We start from the raw sequence: 19,820 nt of genomic DNA, 5'->3' as shown, positions 1-19,820 counted from the left end.
TGCAACCACTGAAGGTGTAACATCTGCCCATTTACCTCCTCCCTCCTCCGTATCCAAGGGCCCAAACATACCTTCCAGATGAAGCAGCACTTTACCTGCACTTCCCACAATCTAGTTTACTGTATTCACTGCTCAAAATGTGGTCTCCTCTACATTGGGGAAATGAAGTGTAGACTGGGCGACCACTTTGCAGAACATCTAAGTTCTGCCTGCACAAAAGACCCTGAGCTTCCATTCGCCTGCCATTTTACCACCCCACTCTGTTCCTTGGCCAACATCTCTGTCTCAGGCTTGCTGCAGTGTTCCAGGGAAGCTCAGCACAAGCTGGAAGAACAACAACTCATTTTTTGTTTGGGGATGCTTGCAGCCATCCAGACTTAATATCGAGTTCAATAATTTTACAGCCTGAACTCTCCCACATCCTCGCCCCCTACTCCACACCCCAGGCCTTGTTACCACAACCTGGCATTACACAATATCTATTGCTAGTCACCAACAGTCTCCATTAATATTGATTCACCCACATTGCCGGATGGGCTATGTGCTATACAAGCAATTGGGCTTGTATACCCTTGAGTTTAGAAGACTGAGAGGGGATCTGATTAATAATCTTATGTCTCAAAGGATTGGACACTCTGGAGGCAGGAAACATGTTTCTGCTGATAGGGTGCGTCCGGAACCAGAGGACACAGCTTAAAAATAAGGGGTAGGCCATTTAGGACAGAGATGAGGAGAAACTTCTTCACCCAGAGAGTGGTGGCTGTGTGGAACGCTCTGCCCCAGAGGGTAGTGGAGGCCCAGTCTCTGGATTCGTTTAAGAAAGAGTTGAATAGAGCTCTCGAGGATAGTGGAATCAAGGGTTATGGAGATGAGGCAGGAACAGGATACTGATTGAGAATGATCAGCCATGATCATAATGAATGGTGGTGCAGACTCGAAGGGCAGAATGGCCTACTCCTGCACCTGTTGTCTATTATTATCAACTCCTTTATCTGTCCAACTGTTCTTCTCTCTCTCTCTCTCTCTCTCTCCACCTACTGTTCACTCCTTACGCCCACTCCCAACCTTATCTTCTGCACATAAAACATTATCTTAGCTACCATCAGTTCTGAGGAAGGGTCACCAGAACCGAAATGTTAACTCTTATTTTTCTTCACAGACCTGCTGAGCTTTTCCAGCAACTTCTGTTTTTGTTTGATTTACAGCATCCGCAGTTTTTTTGGTTTTTACCAAATGCAATACTGCAATTAGAGTAAATTTTAGCAAGTAGATTTGACAGGAGTTAACTCATACAATCTTGAAATAGATATTCACACCAATTCTACTCTTGCATCCATGATGTAACTAGCTATACACCTTACTGTATCTCTGTGTTGCCGCCAAAATATGTGCAAGTCTCTGTTCTCCAGACACAAAAACGCTTGCCAGGTTCTGGCATGCACCAGCACATAATCCAAGTGATCATCCTTCAACCTGAAGCTGTGACTTCAGGTTGAAGGCATCTGTAAATAGTTGGAATTTGTTTTTTTAATTCATATCCACACAAATGATTATTTTTAAACTCAGGTGCCACTGATCTATGACGGTAAAACGTAAGAAACAAATGACAAATTGGGAGAGTAAATTAAATAGCTAATTGCAGCTGATTAGAGGGAAGCTTTAACAAACATAACTTTAAAGAAAGCATATCAAGGTAAACTAAAATACTACTTTGTGGGTTGGGATGAGATAATGTATGCCTGCTCCTCAAGTGCTCACTAAAGGCAGAAGGCCCCAAGTACACCAGCAGACTCAACATACTCTTTCTTCAAAAGAAACCCAGCTGCAGAAATAACCACAGAAAGGAACAAGCAAATGAACACCTCAACTCTCAATACCTGGAGCTTGTCTTATGTGGGTCTGAAGGGTTAAGACTGAGGATTGCAAGGATCCGTGCCCATGATGATAATGTCATATGGTTTTGTAGGCAGTGCAGCTTAGGATGTTGAAGAAAGACCTAACACCCATGTCTTCCTCAAAGTCACAGTAACAATGTCTATCAAATGAATGTAACCTCCAACTAGTTGCTAACTTGCAATAAGTCACATCACATACAGTATTTCTCACATTATAAAATGCACTTCAGTATTGCATCCATTTGATTGATTTCTTAGAACTTTAATTTATGCATTTTTGTTTATTCACTGCATTTCTTTTTCTTTTCAAAATATGCCAAGAGTACCAAGTCCTAAAAAACAAGAAAATTTAGAGAAGACATTCCACTAACTTTGATGCAAGTTGTCCAATAGCACACAACATACACCACAGAAAGGGACATAAGTATAATTTGCTGACCAGCTTTATGTACCACACAATGGCAATGTGGTACTTACAAGGTTAAGGTGGAGAAGAGCTTCATACACTGTCCCCTGGAATATAACTATCCTAATCCCAACATATGCAGAGATAAAAGAAGAATTCAAAGTTGCATAAATATAGTCTCACTTGAAACATGCTCAAAGGCATTGCATAATTTAAGATTAATTAACAAAATCTTTATCATCATTTAATTTAGAAGATCAACTAAGCTATCAGATGGCATTTAAACTGTATTTATTCATTTTGCCATGTAAACATATCAATATATAACTTCAGAATTAGCTAAGTGTTCAGGATTCAATTCCAGCAATACATCTTAACAGGCACAGTAATGGTGAAATAATACTTATGGCAGAGAATATACTTATTTCAGGCTTTCAAATTCACTGTACCTACAAAGGAAATGTACTTACTTTAGAAGCAGAAAGTTTCAAAAGTCATCAAATTGTTCATGCCAGATTCTATTCCACCTATAGAGAGTAAACAGGAATGCTTTAAAATGATTTTAAATGGCACACAAACAATAGAATTACAACAGCTCATGAAGTTTAAACTGGAGTCAAGCTGAATTGCACGGTGAGATTTACTACCAGTATTTGTAATATTGCATTATGCTAGTGCAGTAAACATCCTTTTTCTCACAGCACAGGAATGGCAGGAGTTGGGAACCACGGATGACAGGGGAAATTATCAGCTTGTGACGATACTATGACTAAAAGAGGTGTATTTTGTTCTGGCTTTTTTTAATGAAGAAAAGTTGACATACAGAGGCATCAGGTGGTCTGCACAAAGCCAATAAACAGCTTGTGAGGCCTGGGTTTTTAAAAAAAAAAGTTGGAACAATAGAAGCAACCTGGTACGAAAGGTAGTGTCTCAGGAGAACCAGGGCACGTTGGCTATATGGATACAAAACTGGCTTGGTCACCGAAGACAGAGAATAGTGGTGTGAGGGTGCTTTTCGAAATGCATATCAGTAAGTAGTGGTGTTCTGCAGGAACCTTTGTTGATTTTAATATATGTGCGCGTATGGAAAATGTAGGTGGTCTGACTAATAAGTCTGTAGTTGACACTAAAATTGGCAGATTTGCAGACAGTGAGGAGGATTGTCAATGGATACAGCAGGATATTGATAGATTGCTGATTTTGGCAAAGAAATGGCAGATGGCATTTAATCTGGACAAATTCAACAGGATGCATTTTGGAAGGTCAAATTCAGTAGCGAATTATACAATAAATGACAGAACCTTTAGGAGCATTGACATGGAGGGATCTGGGTGTACGGGTGCCCAGATTGCTAAAAGTGACAACACAGATGTATGAGGTGGTCAAGAAGACATACAGCACGCTTGCCTTCATTGGCCAGGGCATCGAATATAAAAGCTGGCAAGTCATAATACAGCTTTATTAGGTTTTAGTTAGGCGACGTTTGGAACATTGCATGCCATTCTGGTCTCCACACTAACAGAAGGATGTACATGCTTTGGACAGAGTGCAGAGAAGGTTTACCAGGATATTGTCTAGTCTGGAGCATTTTAGCTATATGGGGAGGTTGGATAAACACAGACTGTTTTCAATGGAAAGACGGAGGCTGAGGGGCAACTGGTGAGAGGTCAACAAAATTATGAGAGGCATAAATAGAGTGGATAGTTAGAGCCTTTTCCCCAGGGTAGAAAGATCAACTACAGGAGGGCACAGGTTCAAGGTGAGGGGGGTAGGTTTGGGGAAAAGTGCAGGGAAAGTTTTTCACAGTGTGGTGGGTACCTGGAATGCACTGCCAGTGGAGGTAGTGCAACCAGATGTGTTAACAATATTTAAGGCGTCTCTTGATAGATACACAAATGGGAGGTAAACAGAGGGATGGAAACCACAGTAAGTGCCAGGTCGAAATAAGGATTAGGAATCGGTGCAAGTTGAATGGGCTAAACAATCAGCTTTTGTGCTGTATTGTAATTTATTGTAAAATTTGCAGTCCTGACTGCAATGAAAGGGAAACTCTACGTTGGCAGCTTGATCTGATTAAGAAGGATCGCTGTGTCATAATCATTGCAATGTCAGTTGACAATTGTTACCATTTGATGATGTTATATATTCTTGCTGAAATGAATATTTTAAAGCACAGCCACTCGGCAATACAGAATTTGGATCTTGCTGAGAAAAAAAGACATATGCTGTTGAGGCTTTTTATCTTGCACTCGTCAGGGCAGATGCAAAAATACCACCTTTCAAAGAAACCAATTTATATTGCAAGAAAATTTTAGGTGCATTTCTTATGCAGTACAAATTGTTGCTCATTTTGCATTTGAACCCATGTCCCTGGAACATTGCCAGAGGATTTGAATTACTGGTCCAGTATCATTACCTCAACAACACTGTTTCTCCCTAAATTTCTATCACACAACAGAGACTACATTTTTAAATATTGTACCCATAAAGGGATGAGCATTGTGGGCTGACTTATAGCACTTGGATGACAGCAATTCAAGGCAGCCCACCCACCACTTTCTAAAGAGCAATCAATGATGGGAAACAAATGCTGGCCCAGTCAGCAATGTTCACATCCCACGAGTGAATAACAAAAACGTTAAAAGACAACAAAGAAGTCAATCAGGATCCTCAATTTTGACACATCTCTAGCAACTCTGCTACAAGTTTATGTGTTGGGGTCCTCAACCCAGCAGACAATTGGAATTTCCAGGAATGAAAGATTTTTCTTCTCAACACTTTAAAATCTGATTGAAGATTTGTAGCTCGGGTATCCGTTGTTGTGGTTCTGCTCGCCGAGCTGGAAGTTTTTGCTGCAAACGTTTCGTTCCCTGGCTAGGGAACATCATCAGTGCTGTTGGAGCCTCGTGTAAAGCGCTGCTTTGATGTTTCTTCCGGTATTAAACAAACCAATATAAATACCGGAAGAAACATCAAAGCAGCGCTTCACACGAGGCTCCAACAGCACTGATGATGTTCCCCAGCCAGGGAACGAAACGTTTGCAGCAAAAACTTCCAGCTCGGCGAGCAGAACCACAACAACTTCTCAACACTGCTGTGAGCAATCCAGCAGAAAACCTATAAAGGTGTTAGTTTGTTAAAAAAAATTTCTTTGAAGAATTTGGTTGGTTAAAACAAAAACTGGAGTTAGCTGACTGACTGGTTAGGACGATTGATGTGATAATCCTTCCAGAATAAGTCCAACCAGATTGGTGAACTCCAGCATGCATACAAATGACTCAGCTTTCTTGGCCTCTTGGCATAGATTGCACTTGTCCAAAAAAAAAACTCAAATGCCAAAGGTATATTAACTACATTCAATATATTCCTGTCTAAATATAATGTGCGCTGTGCTTAGTCATGTTACAGCAGTGAACTGTGGGTAGGTCCGTTTTTTGATACTTGTTAAATCACAATATTAAATTGGATTTGAGCTTGCAGGATAAATTATTAGTTGTTTTATTATTCTTATGGCTGAAGGGTTATAATCACAGATGCATTTATGTAATGAAAAGAAAATCTGTGTAAAAAGCAAGTACCTGAAGAATCCAAAACATTTGCTGTCATTTCTGTGATTATTTTAACATGTAGAATCACCACTTGGTTTGAAACTTGAAATCAGAGTAAAGTATTTATCTAGGAAGGCAGATATATTTGAAGTGGATTAGTCTTTTAATTTCAACCGAAGTTATTAGTAACTGGAATATTAAACCATGTTTACGTGTTTATTTTGATGTTTATGTGTTGTATATTTGTTTTCAAGATCTGATCATTCCTTCCAGATTGCCTTGAAGCATGTCAAAAGAATCCATAATTAAATAACAAAGTTATAAAAAACAAAGCTATTTTAAAAGCCAGCCAATTTTCTTTGCAATTGACTTAGGGCTGGAAATTTGCTTACAATGTCTGGCAGCTAAACTCCTAGATGTTTTAGTCAGCATGGACCAGTTTGGGCCAAAGAGCCTTTCTCCGTGCTGTAGGACTCTATGGCTGCCTCTTTCAGCTGCTACGTAGCTCATGGCCTTTATGGTCCTTGAGTCAAACAAAACCTATGTATTCTCATTACAAATTTCTTTGCAGAGTCTTGTAGCACAGTGGTGGCACCCCCAACCCAAGAGCAAGAAGGTTCAAGAAATGTGATAAAATTTCCAAATAGGTTGATTAATAGAATATTTTCTAAGATGAGGGAAGAAAAATAAATAATATTTTCTTTTTGTGTATTTATTTTAAATGTAGTTTACTATAACTGAACAAGGTGAGAGGACTGGACTATGATGGAGGCCTTCAACACTTTGATATTTGATAATGTAAATACTGCAAATTTAGAATGATACATCAATTTAAAACTGGTTTCAAGGGTGGTGCAGTGTTTGGAGCACCAACATGACTCACTGATGCGACTTCAGTTTAATTGTCTTTCAACCACTCATCACCTCTCCATCTAATCCATCCAGTTGTGGGAGTTTGCTTTGCAAGCAGGCATACACACACCTTTTATAGATATCAGACATGTTTTGGTTTGTTCACCATGCTGTAAAATTGGGCAACTTTCCTGTGTTTGTCTGCAGCTTTGAAAAAGGCGGGAGGCAACAATCAGTTTCTGAATGGCAAGTTAATGCTTTGCTCTGAAGTTTTCAGAATTTTCAAGTGGGTCACCTTATTTAATCTTCATGACCGAAGACCTTGTTTGAGTTCATTAGCATGTCATGAAATGGGAAACAGGTTCACAAATCTGGTTGGACATGAAGCATGTACATGCTGGGATAGACTTCTTCCTCCAAGCTCTCGTGAATACAAACCTCTTCAGTTACTTGGCCCCATCGTAACTGAGGTGGGGTTTTTTTTGTGCAAATGCTTAGTGTTGGGATTGAAGTTAGACCAGACCAAAAGGTGTACCAAATGAGGGTATCTGTCAGTGTGGTACCCTCAAACCGGACCAGAGCCGGCAAGTGGAGCTAAACTCAAAATGAGACAGCTTAAAAAACACTCCACACAAAAGGTAGTCTTTTGTAGTTGTGTCCTCTTCCTGTGACCTCTCACCTAACCAGGCAGATAGGTGAGAGGTCATATGGAGGGGTGAGAAGAAGGAGGGAGGAGAAAGGGAGGGGGAAGAGGGAGGGGAAAAGGAAGGCTAAGAGGGGAAAGAGGAAGGGAGGGGTGCCAGTTGCAGGCTGCAATGAAGTGACACATTGATTGCACATGAGACATCTGATGGAGATGCTTGGCCCCCAAGCTCCTGTAGGAAAGTCATCTGCAGTGGTAACTTTACAATGGGTTAGAATCCCAGCATGGCAGATGAAGAAAAATGAATTTAATTAAACAAAAACTGGAATGGAAAGCAAGGCTACTGGTGACCTTATTGATAGTCATTCAAATCCATCTGGTTCATTAACTTTCTTTAGAAAAGGAAATCTGCTGCTCTTACTGGGTCTGACCTACATATGTCTCCAGACCCACAGCAACATGATTGGCTCTTAAATGCCTTCTGGGCAGTTAGACATGGGAAGGAAATGCTGGCCAGCCAATGACGTGCACATCACATATAAACTAGAAAAAGACACCCCAGTCTAGATTAGAGTGGGGCTGGAAAAGCACGCAGGTCAGGCAGCATCCAAGGAGCAGGAAAATTGATGTTTCGGGCAAAAGCCCTTCATCAGGAATAGAGGCAGGCTTCCCTCAGAGTGGAGTGGGGAGGAAGTAGCATAGAGTACAATGGATGAATGGGGGTGGGGATGAAGGTGATAGGTCAGAGAGGAGGGTGAAATGGATAGGTGGGAAGGGAGATAGGCAGGTAGGACAGGTCATAGGGACGGTGCTGAACTGGAAGGTTGGAGCTGGGGTGAGGTGGGGAAAGGGGAAAATGAGGAAACTGGTGAAATCCACATTGATGCCATGGGGTTGAAGTGTTCTGAGACAGAAGATGAGGCGTTCTTCCTCCAGGTGTCGGGTGGTGAGGGAGTGGCGGTGGAGGAAGCCCAGGACCTGCATGTCCTCAGCAGAGTGGGAGAGGGGGTTGAAGTGTTGGGCCACAGGGTGGTGGAGTTAATTGGTGCGGGTGTCCCGGAGATGTTCCCTAAAGCATTCTGCTAGTAGGCATCCAGTCCCCCCCCCCCCCCAATGTAGAGACCACGTTGGGAGCAACAGATACAATGAATGATATTGGTGGATGTGCAGATAAAACTTTGATGGATATGGAAGGTTCCTTTGGGACCTTGGATGGAGGTGAGGGAGGAGGTGTAGGTGCAGGTTTTACAATTCCTGCGGTGGCAGGGGAAGGTGCCAGGAAGGTGTCAGAAGGGGGCATGGACCTGACCAGGTAGTCACGGAGGGAACGGTCTTTGCGGAAAGCAGAAGTGGGTAGGGAGGGAATACAACAGTGCTACTCTCTTGGATCTGTAGATTAAAAGCAGCAAAAATGGCCTTTAGTAGAGTGATATGCTCTTTTTGTCGGAAGGAGGAGTTTAGGGAGCATTTACATGTTATTGAGGATTATATCTGCAATAAATGCTGTTGGTTGTGAATCCTATCAGATTGAATGGTTTAGATGGGAGACAGTTAGAGGCAATGAGAAATTTACAAGAGCAAGGGGATGTGATGGATGGCAATTATAGGAATGGGAAAAGTCGTAGTTACAGTCACATAGCTGGGTTAATTCCAGGAAAGGTAGGCAGGTAGTGCAGGAGTCTTCTGTGGCTATCCCCATTTCAAACAAGTATGCTGTTTTGGAAAATGTAGGGGGTGACGGATTCTCGGGGGAATCCATACAGCCAAGTTTTTGGTATTGAGACGGGTTCTAATTCAATGAGGGGTATGTAAGGTTCCAAGAGATCAATTGTGTTAGGGGACTCTCTAGCCTGAGGCAAAGACAGATGCTTCTATGGCCAGCAGAGAAAAATCAGAATGGTGTGTTGTTTCCCTGGTGCCAGGATCAAGGATATCTCAGAGAGGGTGCAGACCGTTCTCAAGGGGAAGTGGGGCCAACAGGGAGGTCATTGTCCACATTGGAACCAATGACATAGGAAGGGAAAAGATTGAGATTCTGAAGGGAGATTACAGAGAGTTAGACAGGAATTTAAAAAGGAGGCCCTCTAGAGTAGTAATATTTGAATTACTCCCAGTGCCACAAGCTAGTGAGGGTAGGAATAGGGGGATAGAGCAGATGAATATATGGGTGAGGAGCTTGTGTATGGGAGAAGGATATACATTTTTTTGGATCATTGGAATCTCTTCTGGGGTAGCAGTGACCTGTACAAGAAGGACAAATTGCACCTAAATTGGAAGGGGACTAATTTACTGGCAGGGAGATTTGCTAGAGCTGCTTGGGAGGATTTAAACTAGTAAGGTGGATGGGTGGGACTCAGAGAGATAGTGAGGTAAGAAACCAATCTGAGAATAGAAGTGAGTCAAACAGTCAGGGCAGGCTGGGACAAATCAGAGAACAAGGTAGGACTCATAAATTAAACCACATTTATTTCAATGCAAGGGGCCTAACAGGGAAGGCAGATGAACTCAGGGCATGGATGTAATAGCAATTACAGAAACATGGCTCAGGGATGGACAGGACTGGCAGCTTAATGTTCCAGGATACAAATGCTATAGGAAGGACACAAAGGGAGGCAAGAGAGGAGAGGGAGTGGCGTTTTTGATAAGGGATTGCATTACAGCTGTGCTGAGGGAGGATATTCCCAGAAATACATCCAGGGAAGTTATTTGGGTGGAACTGAGAAATAAGAAAGAGATGATCACCTTATTGGGATTGTATTATAAGCCCCATAATAGTCAGAGGGAAATTGAGAAACAAACTTGTAAGGAGATCTCAGTTATCTGGACGAATAATAGGGTGGTTATGGTACGGGATTTTAACTTTCCAAATATAGATTGGGACTGCCATAGTGTTACGGGTTTACATGGAGAGGAATTTGTTAAGTGTGTACAAGAAAATTTTCTGATTCAGCATGTGGATGTACCTACTAGAGAAGGTGCAAAACTTGACCTACTCTTGGGAAATAAGGCAGGGTAGGTGACCAAGGCGTCAGTGGGAGAGCACTTTGGGGCCAGCGACCATAATTCTATTAATTTTAAAATAGTGATGGAAAAGGATAGACCTAATCTAAAAGTTGAAGTTCTAAACTGGGGAAAGGTCAATTTTGACAGTATTAGGCAAGAACTTTCAAAAGCTGATTGGGGACAGATGTTCGCAAGTAACGGACAGCTGGAAAATGGGAAGCCTTCAGAAATGAGATAACAAGAGTCCAGAGACAGTATATTTCTGTTCAGGTGAAAGGGAAGGCTGGTAGGTACAGGGAATGCTGGATGACTAAAAGAAATTGAGGTTTTGGTTAAGAAAAAAAAGGAAGCATATGTCAGGTATATGTCATGTGAAACCTTAGAAGAGTATAAAGGCAATAGGAGTATACTTAAGAGGAAAATCAGGAGGGCAAAAATGGGTCATGAGATAGCTTTGGCAAACAGAGTTAAGGAGAAATCAAAAGGATTTTACAAACACATTCAGGACAAAAGGGTAACTAGGGAGATAATAGAGCCCCTCAAAGATCAACAAGGCTGCCTTTGTGTGGAGCTGCAGGATATGGGGGACATAATAAGCAAGTATTTTGCAACAGTGTTTACTGTGTAAAAGAACATGGAAGATATAGAATGTAGGGAAATAGATGGTGACATCTTGAAAAATGTCCATATTACAGAGGAGGAAGTGCTGGATGTCTTGAAACGCATAAAAGTGGATAAATCCCCAGGACCTAATCAGGTATACCCTAAAACTCTGTAGGAAGCTAGGGAAGTGATTGCTGGGCCTCTTGTTGAGATACTTGTATCATCGATAGTCATAGGTGAGGTGCTGGAAGACTGGAGGTTGGCTAATGTGGTGCCACTGATTAAGAAAAGTGGTAAGGACAAGCCAGGAAACTACAGACCAGTGAGCCTGACGTGGGTGGTGGGCAAATTGTTGGAAGGAATCCTGAGGGATAGAATGTACATGTATTTGGAAAGACAAAGACTAAATGGAGATGGTCAACATGGCATTGTGCATGGGAAATCACGTCTCACAAACTTGATTGAGTTTTTAAAATAAGTAACAAAGACTGATGAGGGCAGAGCGGTAGATGTGATCTATATGGACTTCAGTAAGGCGTTCGACAAGGTTCCCCATAGGAGACTGATTAGCAAGGTTCGATTTCATGGAATACAGGGAGAACTAGCCATTTGGGTACAGAACTGGCTCAAAGGTAGAAGACAGAAGATGGTGGTGGAGGGTTGTTTTTCAGACTGGATGCCTATGACCAGTGAAGTACCACAAGGATCGGTGCTGGGTCCACTACTTCCTTGTCATTAATATAAATGATTTGGGTGTGAGCATAAAAGGTATATAGTTAGTACGTTTGCAGATGACACCAAAATTGGAGGTGTAGTGGACAGCAAAGAGGGTTACCTCAGATTACAATGGGATCTTGATCAGATGGGCCAGTGAGCTAAGAAGTGGCAGATGGAGTTTAATTCAGATAAATGTGATGTGCTGCATTTTAGGAAAGCAAATCTTAGGAGGACTTATACACTTAATGGTAAGGTCCTAGGGAGTGTTGCTGAACAAGGAGACCTTGGAGTGAAGGTTCATAGCTCCTTGAAAGTAGAGTCAAAGGTAGATAGGATAGCGAAGAAAGCACTTGGTATGTTTCCTTTGTTGGTCATAGTATTGAGTACAGGAGTTGGGAGGTCATGTTGCGGTTGTACAGGACATTGGTTAGGCCACTTTTGTAATATTGCTTGCAGTTCTGGTCTCCTTCCTATCAGAAAGATGTTGTGAAACTTGAAATGGCTCAGAAAAGATTTACAAGGATGTTGCCAGGGTTGGAGGAATTGACCTTTCGGAAGAGGTTGAATAGGCTGGGGCTGTTTTCCCTGGAGCGTCAGAGGCTAATGGGTGACCTTATAGGAGATTTATAAAATCATGAGGGGCATGGACAGGATAAATAGACAAAGCCTTTTCTCTGGGGTGGCGGAGTCCAGAACTAGAGGGCATAGGTTTAGGGTGAGAGGGGAAAGATATAAAAGGGACCCAAGGGGCAGCTCTTTCACGCAGAGGGTGGTACGTGTGGGGAATGGGCTGCCAGAGGATGTGGTGGAGGCTGGTACAATTGCAACATTTAAAAGGCACCTAGATGGGTATATGAATAGGAAAGGTTTGGAAGGATATGGGATGGTTGCTGGCAGGTGGGACTGGATTAAGTTGGGATATCTGGTTAGCATTGACAAGTCGGACCAAAGGGTCTGTTTCCACGCTGTACATCTCTAGGACTCTAAGTGTTAAAAACATATCTTGCATACACAATGAGCTAAATGTTTGCTAAGGCCCATTAATGGAAAGCAGGATCACAAAAAATTATTATTCCAGCCTCGCTTGAAGTGATGCAGGAAAAATGCAAATTCTGTCTTTCCTGTCAATGTTGCACATTTTTAAAGGACTATTTTTGACTATTTATTTCCTATCCATATGTTGCCGATTGCTACTTGACCATACATCTGTGCACTGCTGCTTGCTCCTCACCGTGATTGTGGTATGCAGTCTAGTGCTAAACTGGCTGCTAGTGACTGCACTCAGCAAGATAATGTATGGTAAGCATCAAATAAAGCCAACCTGCATCTCTTAAAAGAGAGATGCATTCTGGCTGCAAGACATAAATTGCTGTGAGTGGATGGCAAAGATCTTTTGAGCAGGAAAGAACCACAGCAATGAGTTATCGGCCAGAGAAAAGGATTCGAGGCTCTTAGATGCAATTTTTGAAAGGTGACTGAAAACTTTTTCCAAAACAAAGCAAGTAACTAATTATTAATCTGCTTTATTTTACAAGTAAACACACACAGAGCGTTTATGAGCAAGCATAGTTTGATCACTATAGCTTGATGTAATTTTTAAAATGAATAAACTATAATTTGCACTGGTAGGTTAACTTTATGCACATAAATACATCAATTCGTAACTACCTTCTGCATTCTCATTCTAACCAAAGTTAATCCTTTGTACTACAAAATTCTAATCATTTGCAGGCTTTGCTGTCAGAACTGAATGATTCTGATTCAGATTCCATAGATTTTGCATCAGTTAAGATGATAAGCTAACAAAATATTTGTAGTCTGAGAGAAAATATTGAAGCTTATGCAGAACCTACCCAGGCACAGGTTATTTTCGATCTAGTTAAAATAACTGAGGTAGGATTGAGAGGAGATCTCAGTTAAGGATCCTCTTGGAGATAGCAAGCAAAACACAGTAGATTTTTAAATTCAGTTTGAGGGAGAGCATCTCTGGTCTCAAACAAGTGTTCTCAACTTACATAAGACCAATTACAGAGATGTGAAAAAAGAGAGTTATCTAAAGAGGAAAATAGACAAAGGGGAAAAAAATCAGTGGAGGAGTGGTGATAAACATTTATGTAGATATTTCATTTACAGTTTGCAAGTGATACAGAGAACCAATGAAATTGTAGCTTCTAGCTGGATTCTAGCATCCAAAAGATTAAACGTATGCGGATGGATTAAAGAAATTCAGTTTTTTAAGCTGCGTAAGTTAACAGAAAGAGCATCTTCCTAAAAATAACCAAGACATTGAAAGATAAGATTCCACCAGACCACTGGGTTCCAATAGGTATTGAGAACATGAAACGTAGGGTAAAACCTCTGAAAGAGAAGTTTCATCAGACATGAAGAGCTGAATCATATTTTATCTTTGTCCAAGTACCAGTTGCGTTGTGCATTTTGGAGCTTTTCACCATCACAATTGTGAGCAGTCAGGAAATATTGGATGCCAATGTCCAAGATGACAGGGTGTGTGTGGCTGTTGCCTTTGAATCGTGCTCTGAGATGCTGTTCAGAGCTGAACAACATGGAGACTGGCTGCAGAGAGCAGTCAGCTGAAATTGCTAGATACCTGGTCCAACTTCATGACAAGAATTCTCAAAGTAAAAAATGAGGTCTGCAGATGCTGGAGATCACAGCTGAAAATGTGTTGCTGGTCAAAGCACAGCAGGTCAGGCAGCATCTCAGGAATAGAGAATTCGACGTTTCGAGCATAAGCCCTTCATCAGGAATGAGAGAGAGTAGCCAAGCAGGCTAAGATAAAAGGTAGGGAGGAGGGACTTGGGGGAGGGGCGATGGAGGTGGGATAGGTGGAAGGAGGTCAAGGTGAGGGTGATAGGCCAGAGTGGGGTGGGGGCGGAGAGGTCAGGAAGAAGATTGCAGGTTAGGAGGGCGGTGCTGAGTTGAGGGAACCGACTGAGACAAGGTGGGGGGAGGGGAAATGAGGAAACTGGAGAAATCTGAATTCATACCTTGTGGTTGGAGGGTTCTGAGGCGGAAGATGAGGCGCTCCTCCTCCAGCCGTCGTGTTGTTATGTTCTGCCGGTGGAGGAGTCCAAGGACCTGCATGTCCTCGGTGGAGTGGGAGGGAGAGTTAAAGTGTTGAGCCACGGGGTGGTTGGGTTGGTTGGCCTGTCTCACCAATATAGAGGAGGCCACATCGGGTGCAGCGGATGCAATAGATGATGTGTGTGGAGGTACAGGTGAACTTGTGGCCTCCTTCTTCAAGGACCGCAGATTCCCGCCAGACGTGATCGACGATGCCTTCCACCGCATCTCCTCCACTTCCCACTCCTCCGCCCTTGAGCCCCGCTCCTCCAACCACCACCAAGACAAAACCCCACTGGTTCTCACCTACCACCCCACCAACCTCCGCATACAACGTATCATCCGCCGTCATTTCCGCCACCTCCAAACGGACCCCACCACCAAGGATATATTTCCCTTCCCTCCCCTATCAGCGTTCCGCAAGGACCACTCCCTTCGTGACTCCCTCGTCAGATCCACACCCCCCACCAACCCAACCTCCACCCCCGGCACCTTCCCCAGCAACCGCAGGAAATGTAAAACTTGCGCCCACACCTCCACACTCACTTCCCTCCAAGGCCCCAAGGGATCCTTCCATATCCGCCACAAGTTCACTTATACCTCCACACACATCATCTATTGCATCCGCTGCACCCGATGTGGCCTCCTCTATATTGGTGAGACAGGCCGCTTACTTGCGGAACGCTTCAGAGAACACCTCAGAGACGCCCGGACCAACCAACCCAACCACCCCGTGGCTCAACACTTTAACTCTCCCTCCCACTCCACCGAGGACATGCAGGTCCTTGGACTCCTCCACCGGCAGAACATAACAACACGACGGCTGGAGGAGGAGCGCCTCATCTTCCGCCTCAGAACCCTCCAACCACAAGGTATGAATTCAGATTTCTCCAGTTTCCTCATTTCCCCTCCCCCCACCTTGTCTCAGTCGGTTCCCTCAACTCAGCACCGCCCTCCTAACCTGCAATCTTCTTCCTGACCTCTCCGCCCCCACCCCACTCTGGCCTATCACCCTCACCTTGACCTCCTTCCACCTATCCCACCTCCATCGCCCCTCCCCCAAGTCCCTCCTCCCTACCTTTTATCTTAGCCTGCTTGGCTACTCTCTCTCATTCCTGATGAAGGGCTTATGCTCGAAACGTCGAATTCTCTATTCCTGAGATGCTGCCTGGCCTGCTGTGCTTTGACCAGCAACACATTTTCAGCCAAGAATTCTCAAAGTCCAATGTGTTCGACAAGTTTGGTAAAAAAGGAAGCCAAGTATTTATGAAACAGTTGTGGAATTAATAAGGTGTTTAATATGCTCGAGACCCCACCCCCCACCCCAGCTTCATTGCCACCACCTAGCAAGATGCTCATTGCGCTGTTCTGCAAATGTAACAGCAATTTGCTCCTGGCATTGAGATAGGCCTGAGAGTCTTTTGTATTATGTTACCACAAATCTTGCCCACATTACTCAGTCCCCTATTAAGATCTTCCAAACGTTTTTTTTTTTAAACGAACGACCAACAGATTCCTATCGAAAAGATGTTGTGAAACTTGAAAGGGTTCAGAAAAGATTTACAAGGATGTTGCCAGAGTTGGAGCATTTGAGCTATAGGGAGAGGTTGAATAGGCTAGGTCTATTTTCCCTGGAACGTCAGAGGCTGAGGGGTGACCTTATAGAGGTTTAGAAGATCATGAGGGGCATGAATAGGATAAATAGACAAAGCCTTTTCCCTGGGGTGGAGGAGTCCAGAACTAGAGGGCATACGGGATGAGAGGGGAAAGATATAAAAGGGACCTAAGGGGCAACCTTTTCCATATAGAGGGTGGTACGTGTATGGAATGAGTTGCCAGAGGAAGTGGTGGAGGTTGGTACAATTGCAACATTTAAGAGGCGGAGTCCAGAACTAGAGGGCATAGGTTTAAAGTGAGAGGGGAAAGATATAAAAGGGACCTAAGGAGCAACGTTTTCATACAGAGAGTGGTATGTGTATGGAATGAGCTGCCAGAGGAAGTGGTGAAGGCTGGTACAATTGCAACATTTGAAAGGACATAAATGGGAAGGTTTTGGAGGGATATGGTTATGGGTGCTGGCAGGTGGGACTAGATTGGATTGTGATATCTGGTCGGCATGGACAAATTGGACTGAAGGGTCTGTTTCCATGCTGTACATCTCTATGACTCTATGAAACAGCCTCAGGGTAAGCCAGTACAATACAATCAAAAACATTAGGTTAACTCAGAAACATCTTTATTGCAGATACAATGTTTATACAAAGTTTAAAATCACACAACACCAGGTTAATTTGGAAGTACAAGCTTTCAGAGCGCTGCTCCTAGTTACCTGATGAAGGAGCAACGTCTGAAAGCTAGGACTTCCAGATAAACCTGTTGGACTATAACCTGGTGTTGCGTGATTTTTTACACTTTGTACACCCCAGTCCAACACCTGCACTTCCACATCAATGCTTATGTGGACATTATGCTTCTAACAATATGCATTTTTATATTAACCCAGGCACGAATCTGAACATAGATGACAAAGTTAAGCCGAAGAACTACAACTTGTAATTGTAGTCTTATCCAATCCGTGACATCCTCTCTCTGTACAATAAAGGACCACCATCAGTACCCTGCATTTACATATTGCCTTTCACATAAAAAAAAACGATGCTTTAAAGTAGTGTAGTCAGTCACAAATTAACACCAAACTCTTTCTGATGTTAAAATTTTGTTTATAAATAAATAACTTGATCAATGATTGTAAAGATCTGCATATAATATAATCGTGATCAATGCAATATTTCCATCAATTTGTTCTGCTCTGAAAATGGAATGCTTTCTTCAGAAAGATGTCCAGCTTTTACAGGTTCTCATTACAAGGTTCAAGACTGTATTTGATATTTCTTTCTTGACATTTAAATGGTTTGTTTTCCAGTTTCTGAAATCCTCACTGAATGGCATTGGATGGCTGCTTCTTTAAACCATCAAATGTCAGATATCAGGCTTGCCATATAAATTACATTTACAGAGTACTGGTAGCTACAAGCAACGAAAACAGTGTTTGCAGTCTGCTGAGCATGGGCAGCTCAAAACAGAATTATGTTCCATTTCTCATAAAATCATTACTTTCCAGCACATAAATTCAAAGATCTCTTAAACAAAAAAGTCCAAAATAAGGTAACAATTTCCATTGTATTATCAAATATCATTATAATTTAATAACGTGGTGAACCAAGTCACCGATTCTGGATGCCCTATAATTAGTCAAACAGATAAAATTACCACATTAAGAAAATGAAGCTTCAGGATATGGATTAAAACCTGATTTCTACTGAAATGATCTCCAAGTAGCTTGCAGTGTCCATATGCTGACATGCAGATTATAGCTATTATACCTCAAGTTCAGTGTAAGAATGCAACAATGCACATGCAGGTTTTAATTTAAATAGGGACAAATTAGAGTGGGAGTGATTCTTGCTTAGTAATGAAGGACTATAAAATGTAGCATGCTCCAAAGCTTGTTCAGAGTTAAGAAAGGTAAAGAGTTTAACAGCTGTGTGCTACCTTACCTTGTCACTCATGTCTAACGTGTTCTGAAAGTGTTTCTGTTATCGAGTCAGAGTACAGCACAGACAAAGACCCTTTGGTCCAACTCCTCCATGCCGACCAGATATCCCAACCCAACCTAGTCCCACCTGCCAGCACCTGGCCCACATCCCTCCAATCCCTTCCTATTCATAACCCACCCAGATGCCTCTTACATGTTGCAATTGTACCAGCCTCCATCACATCCTCTGGCAGCTCATTCCATACACACACCACCCTCTGCATGAAAAAACTGCCCCAGGCCTCTTTTACATCTTTCCCTTCTCACCATAAACCTACGTCCTCAAGTTCTGGACTTCCCCACCCCAGGGAAAAGACTTTGTCTATTTATCCTATCCATGCTCTTCATGATTTTATCAACCTCTATAAGGTCACCTTGCAGCCCCCAAACGCTCCAGGGAAAACAGCCCCAGCCTGTTCAGCCTCTCCCTATTGCTCAAATCCTCTAACCCTGGCAACATCCTTGTAAATTTTTTCTGAACTCTTTCACGTTTCACAACATTGTTCTAATACGAAAGAGACCAGAATTGCACGCAATATTCCAAAAGTAGCCTAACCAATGTCCTGTACAGCCGCAACATGACCTCTCAACTCCTGTACCCAATCACTTTCCTAGCTTCCCACAGAGTTCTAGGGTGCTCCTGATCAGGTCCTGGGGATTTATCCACTTTTATGCTGAATGATATTAGTTTGTTAGGCATTAATGTAAATTATACCTACTGCTATCACACAGTAACTTTAATTACAATTTGTTGCTGTGACAACGGCCTCTTGTTGCTAAAATTCATAGAATGTATCCTCTGTGGAGTATACCTTTAGACATAATATAGGAAGGAAAAGAGATGGGAGTAATGTTTCTTCCTCTGGGCCAGGAGGCCTATGTTCAATTCCCACCAGTTCCTGAGGTGGGTTGTAACATGTTTGAACAAATTGAAAAATATCTACAGATGATATGGTCTCAGCTCTGACAGCAGCACAAGAGGAGACAAACATTGTATTGAGGCATTAGCCATTAGACCTCCATATGAACAGGTAGTGGGAAAAAGGATGCCAGTGAAAGAGAGAGTCCATGGATAACAATGATCAGGTAAGGAAAGGAAAAATGAATCAATTGTATGTGATGAAATTGATCTAAATAAAAAGGAGACAATTGTATAGCAATAAAGCAGGGGTGTTGGTGGTGGGGGAGATAGAGAGAGAGAGAGAGAGAAAGAAAGAGAGAAAAAGAAAGAGAGAGAGAGAGAGAGAGAGAGAGAGAGAGAGAGAGAGAGAGAGAGAGAGAGAGAGAGAGAGAGAAAGAGAGAAAGAAAGAGAGAGGGAGAGAGAGAAAGAAAGAAAGAAAGAGAGAGAGAGAAAGAGAGAGAGAGAGAAAGAAAGAGAGAGAGAAAGAAAGAGAGAGGGAGAGAGAGAGAGAGAGAGAGAGAAAAAGAAAGGAGAGAGAGAGAGAGAGAGAGAGAGAGAGAGAGAGAGAGATA

General features: G+C 42.6%; 1 protein-coding gene across 5 annotated transcripts in view; it reads right to left on the bottom strand.

The window, feature by feature from the left end:
- The window catches only part of LOC132830283 (rab effector Noc2-like), a 176,021-nt gene that overhangs the window by 117,918 nt on the left and 38,283 nt on the right, over positions 1–19,820 (bottom strand). For all 5 annotated transcript variants that reach the window (XM_060847833.1, XM_060847830.1, XM_060847831.1 and 2 more), the window contains one exon: positions 2,772–2,828. The gene's annotated coding sequence lies outside the window, so the exon portion shown is untranslated. The remainder of the gene's footprint in view (positions 1–2,771; positions 2,829–19,820) is intronic.

This window comes from Hemiscyllium ocellatum, chromosome 31 (genome assembly GCF_020745735.1).
Source record: "Hemiscyllium ocellatum isolate sHemOce1 chromosome 31, sHemOce1.pat.X.cur, whole genome shotgun sequence".
In the NCBI taxonomy this organism is placed as follows: domain Eukaryota; kingdom Metazoa; phylum Chordata; class Chondrichthyes; order Orectolobiformes; family Hemiscylliidae; genus Hemiscyllium; species Hemiscyllium ocellatum.
This window is presented reverse-complemented; position numbering and strand designations above follow the sequence as displayed.